This window comes from Asparagus officinalis, chromosome 6 (assembly GCF_001876935.1).
Source record: "Asparagus officinalis chromosome 6, Aspof.V1, whole genome shotgun sequence".
Lineage (NCBI taxonomy): Eukaryota > Viridiplantae > Streptophyta > Magnoliopsida > Asparagales > Asparagaceae > Asparagus > Asparagus officinalis.
Window position 1 is genome coordinate 2951905 of NC_033799.1, and position 11555 is coordinate 2963459.

Sequence of the window (11555 nt, forward strand, 5' to 3'; positions counted from 1 at the left end):
GAAGATTGATCCACCGAAGCAATCGAATCTCGTCTCAGCAAAAGAGTGTTCGGAAATCACAGTGGGGGTTTAGTGTTTATCACTTTGTTTGTAATGATCGGGTTATCCCTAAGAAAATTACATATAGTATTCTTCCGGGAACTCCCCGTTACATGAATCATCCACCCCCAGCTTCTTCGCGAAACTGGGTTTATCATTGCATTCGGTTACATGATCGGGTTATCCTTAAGAATATTACATATAAAAATTCTCCTGGAACTTCCCGTCAAGAGTGGGAAACAGTTTAGACTCATATACCTATTGGAGTAATTGAGAAGCAGTTTATACTCGTATACTCTTTGGAGTCTTATACTTGTCGGAGTGTTGAGAAGCAGTTTATACTCGTATACTCTTCGGAGTGTTCATTCGTCTCAATTGAGCGATATAACGCCGGCTTCAACCAAGGTTTGGATGCTATTTTTGAGCGCAAAGCAATCCTTGGTAGGATGAAAGATCCTCCTGTGGTACGCACAGTATTTTGGATCCGCAGTGTTGTCAGCTTCCTCCTGATTTACGACAGGTGGCAACTTGATCTTGTTGTTTTCAAGGAGGGACTCGAAAATGACTGGAACATCTTCATCCTTGAAGGAGTACTCTTTTTAGGGTCTTGAACCCGAAGTCTTCTGCTGTCTTCGGGGTTACTGTTGCGACGTCTGATTGGCGTCAACAGTTGCTACAGGTGTTTTCCCTTTACTACGGGAGGCGAAGTTTGAGTTCGGAAGATTCGCCGTCGGTTGGCTCCTCTCGGCTTTCTTCCTTCGGAGGAAGCGTTCGGCCCGCTCTCCGCGCATCTTCAACTCTTTCCAAGTGTTGGACGGTGCGACTCCCATAACTTCTAATATCTCAATAGATAGGTTGTTATGACATGTCTGGAGGATGAAGTCCTCCGTGATCGGATCTCGGCAATTCATTGCTTTATTCCGAAAGCGCTTGACGAAGTCGTCGACTATCTCGTCATCTTCTTGTTTCTCATCGAAAAGTGTCCTGATGGATACCTCATCGTCGTCATCAAAGAAACTGCCAAGGAATGAGCTCTCCATATCGTCCCAGTTGTTAATACTTCCGGGCTTGAGACGGCGGTACCAATCGAAGGCCGGCCCGCGAAGGGTGCCAACGAATGACCGAACCATCAAGGATTCATTGTCGGCGATCATACCTAAGTGGGACTTGAAGTAGATCAGATGTTGAGTGGGTGAACCCTTCCCGTCAAACGGTGTGAAGTTAATCAGGTTGAACTTCGCCGGATACGGGATCGAATCCCATTCTCTTGGATAGGGACATGGAATGCCGGTCCTTTTCACCTCTCGAGTAGACATTAGAGCGTTGATTTTGCTCTCGAGATCTTTCATTTTCTCATCCTCACTCGTGTCGGGCCTCGGACGATTTGAAAGAGGAATAACACGGCCACCCCCGGCATTGTCATTTTCGGTGGAACCACTCCCAGTGTTGTTATCTTTAGTGGAGTCACCCCCAGTGTTTTGGTCAATGGGAGGGTTATCAGGATTGAGACGTTCATCTACATCTGAATCGCTATTTGCTTGGTTAGCAGTATTGCGACGGTTGGATTCACTAATTTGATTCGACAAAGCTCGGATTTGTTGGTCATGTTCTTCCCTCATCCGCCGTATAGCCGTTTCCATTTCGAACTTGAATGCCTCTTTCTGCTTGGTTAGAGCATCCTCGAGAATTTTGGCGATCTGCTCGGTGTTGATCATGAACACTTCGCGAGATTGTCCCGGACTGGATACCGTATTATCAGAAGCGATTACCGAGTTAGCATCTGATGCTTCATCATCCGATGATAAACCTCTCTGCATTCTCTGGTAGTCCCTACGTCTGGTGGTCCCTACGCGTAGCCGAGTCAGACGATGCGATATGAGAGGGTCAGAACTAGAAGGTCAAATCGACTTTCCCTTATCAGTCATGTTAATTGTGACTTTTGGAAGTTCGTTATCATGAACAACCGATCGCTTCTTACGGAGACGCTTTGGTTTGGACTTAGCTATTCCGTTAGAGATCCTCTCAAATACCGAGATCCTCTGCGGAGCGGTCTTGGGACAACTACATGCTGATAATACTGTCCTGATTATCTTAGCGCACGGGTAGTGAGACTCCAATTCCCGGGTACTCCTGATTATCTTAGCGCACGGGTAGTGAGACTCCAATTCCCGGGTACTTCTCTTCCGAGACTTGTTCATACCCCCAGCCCGATAGTACAACTCATCGACGTTGCCGTCGGAGTAACCTATCGACTGTTTACATGAATCCTCAGGTATAATGCGTTCGTTTATCTTACGCGTTTTCTTCTGAGTATGCAACTCCTTGTTGGCGTTCTCAAGAGTCACGCGTTTAGAGTCACGCAATTGTAAGCGTGAACTTTTGACGGGCTCTTGGATTTTAATACACACCCCCAGGTGGGTAAAAACTGGAGTTTTCCCTTTATACGAAGGCTTGAAATTGTTGTGAGGGCATGTGCGACCCCCAGCTCGACGAGTCGTTCGGGGTTCAATCATTGGACCCAAGTGTCCTTCGATCAAAACTTTGCCTCGATCCTCGTGCAAAGGACCCAGGCGATCAACTATCATCACCTTGAATCGGGACAAATCCATGTTGTCGTGGGGCTCCACCAGAGGTGCGGAACTTGAAGGGATCAACGTAACCGGTGCAGAACGTCTTCTATCTCGACCCTGGCGCGGGTCAGATTTAAGTGACCGACGGGTTGGAGGGTCAGATTCAAGTGACCCGCGGTTTGGAAGGTCGGATCCAAGTGACCCGCGAAGTGGAGGGTCGGATCCAAGTGACCCGCAAAGTGGAGGGTCGGATCCAAGTGACCTACGATTTGGAAGGTCGGATCCAAATGACCTGCAAAATGGAGGGTCGGATCCAAGTGACCTGCGATTTGGAAGGTCAGATCCAAGTGACCTGCGATTTGGAAGGTCGGATCCAAGTGACCTGCAAATTGGCGGGTCGGATTGGAGTGACCTGCGTTTTGGCGGGTCGGATTGAAGTGACCTACAAATTGGCGGGTCGGATTAGAGTGACCTGCAAATTGGCGGGTCGGATTGGAGTGACCTGCAAATTCGGGTCGGATTGGAGTGACCTGCAAATTGGCGGGTCGGATCGGAGTGACCCGCACGCCGGCGGGTCGGATTCAAGTGACCCGCGATTCTCAATCTTTTCAGCTGCCGTTTTAGATTTTGGTCTCCAAGTTTGATGCAGTCTTGGTTGTTTCTTAGGTATGTCCTTCTTCTGCATCTTTTGTGCTTTTTGCACAAGAATTCGCGTGCGCACAAGCGCGCAACGCTTTTGAATTCGCTCCTCCAGAGTTGAACGGATTCTTTTGATTTGGATCCATTCATTTGCTATTAGTTTGGGAGGGAGGACATCTGTTCGCGCTGTTGGGAGTGCTTGGCGTTGCCCATCGTAATTTTCAGATACGCGCCTCGTAACGGATCCCGTCAATTGGACTCCAAGGCTCTAGCGGTTTGGCCGGCGCAGCTAGCGTGTGGCGCTGCCTTTTTGACGAGTTCTCTTGATAAAATAGGCCAGCAGTCTTCTGTACTCAACTCCGTTGATTGATGAGGAGTTCAGATCTGCAGATCGCGGACATCATTGGAGGGCCGGAAGGGCGTTGTAGAGGTTCAGCTACCGCAACAACGGGGGGGCGTTTTGATCTTCCTTCCGCGATTGCGAGAGGACGGAGGATGCTGGAGGAGGACGGACGACAGATATTCCTCGAACTTACAGTTGGTCGATACTCGTACTCGACCGACTTCTTCAAACCGGGATGCATGATCCGAGGTTGCGAGCACGACAGCTCCGGCAGTGGAAGCTGTTGGCTCCCCTGTGGTCCGCCAGTTTTGTTTGGCGTCGAAAATTGTTAATATTCATTGCGGTATTCATCACTTCGGTCGTTACAATGAAAACAAAAGATGGTCTTTTTAAGACTCCTTACACAATGATAAATGAAAAATACAATTCTCGTCCAAACAAACGCAGAGATCGTTTATGCGGTCCTTCTTGTTTGCGGTGGGATCTTTGGCCTGTGCGCGGGGTTTATCCCGTGACGCGCCTTAGATCTGGATCCGGTTGAATGGAAAATTCGGGCAGAGCTTCAGCGCTTCGCGCGAGGAAGTATTTAATTTGATGGCGCTGAGATCGGACGCAAAGCGAATCAGGGCTCTTTCTCGAGATCAAGACCAAAGCCTGATCTCAAGGAACGGAGGAAACGGGCTTCGGATCGTCTCGACTATCCTTCTTTATGCCGAAGAAGCTCGCTCAAGATCTGTCAATCCTCAGTGAAATTCGTGGCTCCTTTGGACTGCCCCTGCAATCCGGCAAGGGCACGTCGTCGCTTCTTGATAATAACTTGCCGCGCTCGCTGAAAGGAGCCTAAGGCTTGTATTTATAGGGCATTCGGAAGCGGTTATTTGATGAGAATCAAGTGATTTGGTCTAATGCTTCAGTTAACAACAAGCTAAACCAGCGTTTTTTGGGGATGATATCAAGTAAGTTAGAAACACCTGAAGCAGATAAAATGCGAAAAGCAGCTCAAAACACCGTCAAAACGTAATTTCGGGATCCGTACTGCGCTGCGGCGGTCGGAACCAGTTCCCGGACCTAAGATAACCGCTTGCCGCGGGGTCGGATTGCGTAGGGTCGGACCAATCGACCCGCGCCTGGCGCGGGTCGGACGCAATCCGAGCCCGCAGCAATTTTCGGGTCGGATTGGTCGTACGCCGAAAGTTGCGGGTCGGACTGGTCGGCGACTCCGCAACAGTTGGCGGTGTCGGAATGTTCGCGACCCGCACAATTGCGGGTGACCAAATCCTTACGCGCGCTATGGCGGCGGGCGGTTTGTTCGCGTCATGCGTCGGCGACAGTTTTGTCGGACTTTTTCGCCTTTTATGTTCTCTTTCTTCGCGAGACTTGTTCTTTTCGCGTGTTTGGTCGATTTGTTGACTTGAATGCTTCGCCGGCGAACGATCGTCGAACGCGGCATCGTGCTTGTTGATCGATACGCGTGGACTGATCGCGTGCGCGTGGTTGACCGAACGCGCACAGGAGCTGACGCGACGCGCACGAGAAATGATTTGACGTGCGCTGACTGATTAAGCGCGAATTTTCTTGACATCGGCACTATTCATTGCTTCGAGTTTGCATGCGGGCTCTCATAGGCAAATTTTAGCACGCTACATATTACCTTGTATCTCAAATTGTAAATCCTCTAAGCATCCAAACCCGAGGTCTAGTAGCAGAACAAAATAAAAGAATAACACTAATCCCAGAACATAAATACAGTGCTGTGACGTAGCGGCACAATGAGATCATGTTATTACTTAGCCTGAATATCATAATCAAAATCTACATAAGTGTCATGTCAAAGCTCAGCATGAGTGACATGTCAGATAACAATTAGCGTGCCAAAACATAGACTATATAAATTATAACGTCCAACCCATAGACTGCTGGGCGTGAAGTAAACGTCCAACTCTAATGAACTGAATATAACCGTTGTCCAACGCATGGACGCGGGATGTGAACTGCGTTGTCCAACACCATGGACCGGATGTGACCGGTTGTTCCCACGCATGACCGGATGGTAAATGCAAATCCAGCACAGAGGATTAAATAGCAATGCATGTCCCAACAGCGAGACTAAGCTGGGAAAGGGTGTCGGCAACACGAGGACTAAAAGGTAATGCTTGTCCACAACAAGGATTGAGAAAAATGGTGAAAATATCGCTGAGTATTACATAGTGAATTCTACCCTTATCAATTCACAATCAAATCAGTGTAATATATCCACAATTGGTACGCTCAGGTCATCTATCATGCTGGTTTACGTAAGTAAGACTAAATACAATGTCAGATAGTTCCAGTCAAAAAACTCTCAAACATGAGTGAAAATGTTCAAAATACTACCAAAAGCGGTAATACATCAGGATACATCGCGGTCGACGCGCACCGGTGCGACCGCAACACTGGTACGGGCAGCTGTCGGTCGGAGCCGGTGGCGACCTCAGCGGTCGACCGACAGAACGCTGGCGGTCGACAACGAGGTCTGCGGTCGACCGCGGCCTAAAACGGAGCTTGCGGTCGACCGCGACACGGTTCGACCGCCAAAGGGCGACAAAAAACCCTATTGTTTGGGTTTCTAGTCAGCTGCTAAACTTGTGTAAATTTTCTCTCTTGAGTTAAATCAGTAAATATTGCAGCATACAAATTTTCCCATGAAAAAATAAATAAGGCAAGTTTAGCACATTGGAAATCATTATTAAGATCGCCAAACATGGTTAAAACATGATCTATGTACAGTTAATCAATAAAACAGGGTTTTTCTCCTTTTAAAACGTATTCATATCTAAACCTCCATAATAAAATTCATTGGTGAGCTTTTAAAATAAAGAAAAAAATCTGAGTCTCATATCATGAGCCATAAAGATCTATTTGCTATTCAAAAAATACGATTTTGGCTCAATAAAACTCATAAAAATCCAAGAGAAAACTATAGAAAACAGGGGTGAGGGATTGGGCGAGATGATACTCGCCTTAGGTGCTGACAAATGCCCAGAATGTGGTCCTCCTTCGATCTGATCTGCAAACTCCCACTGCAACTCCTTCAACTTCCCAAAAATCACCAGATCCAGCTAGGGTTTTGAGAGGGGAGAGAAAGGGGGCTAGGGTTTTGGATCTCAGGTCTGAGAGAGGCTCTCTCGGGCAAAATAGCTTATAAACCCCCTTACAAACCCGACCCGAAACCCTCTAAGGCCAAAAAAAAATCCGTAAGAACCCAAACCTGAAACCTCTCTGATCGCTGATCGGTCGACCGCGTCGGTCGATCGCTCAACACAAAAATGCCTTCTGTTAGGCATTTCACATGCTGGCCATATATCACTCGATTTCCCTCACTTATAAACACCTGTTGGGTTCCCAAACCCTGATAAATATGTACATCATATATATATATGGTTATTTTTCACAAAAGAAAGATTTATTACTGTTTTATTCATACAATTTCATTATAAATTTTGGGGTTTTAGCATATATATATAATATATATATATATATATATATATATATATATAATATATATATATATAATGATATATATATATATATAGAAAAAAAAAAAAAATTAAAAAAAAAAGAAAAAAAAAAAAAAAAAAAAATATATATATATTATATATATATATATATATATATATATATATTATATATTTATATTATATATATATATATACATAAGTTTTGTTTCTATGTATATATATAGTTTTATATAATATACATATATGGTTTTTTGTTTAATAGGGTTTTTGAGTTTATATATGAAACAAATGAAATAGAATTAGAAAATACTAGCTCATTTGTTTCATATTTATCGTGCTATATATGATTTGCGTCTTTAACAAGTTCATATTTAATGGAAATCATATTTAGTGTTTTGTATATATTGCAAGAATATGCAATTTTGTGAAAATATGGTTTTCTTAGTTTTTGGAACTTAACAAATAATCATATGCCATATTATATAAGTCTATATAATGCATTGTGGCAAAGTTTCAAAAAGCATGGTTTAAGCACAAAAATATCAAAATTTCAATGTTTACATTTTTGTGTTTTGAAAACTATTTTGCAAAAATGATGATTTTTCACAAATGGGAAATGCAATTTAGAAAAATTCTGTTTGTAACCAATGTTTCACTTACAATGTTTATATACTTTCCCAAAGTTTCATAATTTTAGACTTTATTTGTTTTTTTAACACCCTTTTAAAAGTCATCAAAAATAGCTTTAAAAAACATGTTTTGAAAGTGTATCAGATTTTGGTCGACCGCAGCTGTCGACCGAACGCTAGAGTTCATATGCTCACTAGGCGACAGAAGAGTCTGTCGTCGACCGGTTCGGTCGACCGATAAAATTTCCAGTCGACCGATGAAATTTCCGTCGGACCGAGCGATAGCTCATCGTGTCGACCGTGAAATTTTCGGTCGACCGATCACAGTGTTTTCAGGCTTCCAACGGCTAAGTTTTATAGCCGTTGCTGGGGCTGTTTTGTCTTTTGGGCTTGGGATTTTTGAGCTGGAGTTTTTGTGTGGGTATAAAATACCCCATTGGCTGTTTTCCTTTAATAATCCAAGATAGTTTCAAAAATGCAAGTTAAAGAAAGTTTAAATGGCAAGGGTTTAAGTTTGTTTAACAGTGTGTTTATAAGCTTTTAAGCATTTGAGTGTTTTAGTTTTTATGAATCCAATTCACACAAGGAGCTTGAAGGAGATCATCTATTGGAGTTTGAGCAAAATCAACTATTCTCCTCCATCTTCTTGTCATCTATTGAGAAGTTTTCTAAGCTCCTTTTTCTCTAGCAATTTTATTATTGATTTCAATATTCTTTATTATTGGCTAGTTTGGCTAATTGAGTTAGATTTATTTTACTATTGTATACAAGGACCACCTAGCCGGAGGGTGCGCGGCGAAAGCGCGGCGCACACCCACATTGAGCTTATTGTATCTTTCGATAAATAGTAATAGTTGGGTGGTAAAGAGATTGTAACTTTGAGTTGTGCTTTTCATTGTGTTCTCATTCGCATAGTTGAGAACAGATCAATTTGTATATTGTGGCTTATTGAGAGATTCACTTTGTTAATACACTTGTACCCAGTGAGGAGTGTGTGGTGAAGAGTCGAGGATCGTGCCGCAAGAGGAGTGGCGTCGGTTGAGCGAGGGCGCTAGGAGCGAGGTTATAACGGCGAGCATTGAGGTAGATACGGCTAGGTCCATACTTAGTGGTGTAGAGTGGGATTACAGAATAATCGTGTTGATTGTAAGAGTTTTCGGTTAAGTTAGAATAAACGAGTGTGAGGTGTAAACATATGTTGCCGGGTGAACGTAGAAAACCCGGTTGATAGTGGATTTCTCCCCGGGTGTAAACGTAGGACGGAAGGTCCGAACTCCGTGATCATATTGCTTGTTTGAGTTTGTCTTTGGCGTATTTATTTTTGCATTCATCTTATATCGCCAATTGTGCATTGCTTATTCATTTCATCCACTATCCTATTTAGATTATTTACCCTTGTGTTGTTTATATATCCTTGCATATATTTCTATCATATAGGATATATCTCATTGTTCATATTGATTATCCTAGCTTATATTCTTGTTGTATCTCATACTTGCTAGGATAACTTATTCAGGTTGTTATTAATAACACCGAAATCCATGCCTTACACGCATGGGGAATTTCATCCTGAATCCTAAGAAAGGATATGCCGACGCCTAACACGCGTCGCCGGTTTAGTCTTTCTCCGTAGAAAAAGACACCAGAGTTCGATTCTGGGGTATTCTATTCCGAAGCCTAAGTAGGGATAAGTCGGCGTCTAATACACGTCGCTGGGTAGCCTATTCCCGTAACAAGGGCGAAGTTTACGTATTCGAAATCGTAGCGCCGAGTCTAAGAGAATTCACTCTCTTAGCACAACGTTACATGCGGGACGGATCTAGACAATCTGCATGCTAGCCCGACTCAAACGGTAGTCGGTAAAGGCTAATCAAATCCGTTGAAGGCTGGGGGTTAGCCAAAAATCCTAAAGTCAACGCCTAACACGCGTCGCCGGGTAGTCTATTCCCGTGAGAAAGACGAAGTCTACGTATTCAATAGCGTAGCACTAAGAGCATTAACTCTCTTAGCACAACGTTACATGCGGGACGGATCTAGACAATCCGCATGCTAGCCCGACTCAAACAGTAGTCGGTAAAGGCTAATCAAATCCGTTGAAGGCTGGGGGTTAGCCAAAAATCCTAAAGTCAACGCCTAACACGCGTCGCCGGGTAGTCTATTCCCGTGAGAAAGACGAAGTCTACGTATTCAATAGCGTAGCACTAAGAGCGTTAACTCTCTTAGCACAACGTCACATGCGGAACGGACTCAAAACAATTCGCATGTAAGCCCGACTCAAACGGTAGTCGGTAAAGGCTCATCAAACCCGTTGATGGCTGGGGGTTTGCCAAAAATCCTATAAATGCGAGAGTCACTAACGCATCAACCTCATTAGTTGGTCTCGTGACTTGAGCATCCAACGACTTCGGGATAAGATCTGTATCCGCAGACGAATTAGCTTTCATGGTTGGTCCTGCAGCTCTGACATTTGGGATCACCGCTCTCCAACAACTTAAGAGCTTAAACTGTGTAGACCCAGGGTCAAGGCCAGTAAACGCATAACCTTAGGTCAACGCCAATTAACGCGTTGCGATCAAACAGTCAACGTACGACGTTCGAAACCCTAGGGTCAACGCCGGTCAACGCGTACCCCTAGGTCAACGCTAGTCAACGCGTTGCGACCAAAAGTCAATGAACAGTTATCTGAAACCCTGAGTCAGCACGATGTGATAAAGATAGTCGGTTCTAAGTTAACTCAATGACACCGGACCAGGCCAGGTTAAATCAGTTCAAAGGAGACTGAACTAGACCAAACCAGGCTGAACCAGACCAAACCAGGATGAACTAGCCCGAACCAGGCTGAACCAGGCTAAACCAGTCCTGAACCAGTCTTGAACCAGTCTTGAACCAGGGCGGTTCAGTTCGTTCGGACACGAACACTACTCCAATAAGGTATACGAGTATAAACTATTCCCTATTTTTGTTGAGAAGTTTCTGGAGAGTATTTTTCTAAAAATATTCTTAAGGATAACTACGACACTACGCCGGACAACGCATCGCAAATAAGAACTCAGCGCCAACAATCGATGGTCAGTTCTATGTTGAACCAGCAAACACGAGCTAAAGATCAGGAAATCAGGAATCGACTTCAAGTTCAAAATTCCGACAACGGTCAGACAATAAATGCAGCACCGGAACCCTTGCAGGCATTCGACAAAGCACCGAATAGCCTGAAGGATTAAAGGAATCAAGAACAGAAGCCATTCCAAGGTCCCGTTACACCGACTGAAGGTTGGGACAATCATATCCAAAGTATTCCAGACTCTTCTATAAAAGAACGAGGCTGAAATACTTTGGAGGGGGTATCTGTAGGCGTATAAAACTACCTATGAGTCCCTTAGCACAGCTCGGCACGGTGATTCGACAAACCGACAAACCATCGGGTGACGTATCTAAACACGAGCGTTAGTCCACCACACCGAAGCCAAGTGACACGCGACGAAGCGGATTAACGAGGCGACGAGGTTAACGAATCGCACACAAACAACGGAATACATGCACTCACGTGCGGAATCAAGCTAACGGCTCGGTGAGTCAATGAGTCATCCAACCGTAGAACAGATTTGAACTCGAACTCCAAGGCGGATTTACTGCCAAATCGGGATCCGGACTGCCAAATCAGAGTTCAGATCAACGACGAAACTCGGATAAACCGATAAACCGTGAAAACTGCGAAATCGGACAACGGACGACACGGCGAACACCCGGGCGACTCGGCCAAAGCCGAACCACCCAGGCGGCTCGGTGAGCCGAGCCACCAAGTGGTGGCTCGGCAACCGAGCTACCAAGGGGTGGCTCG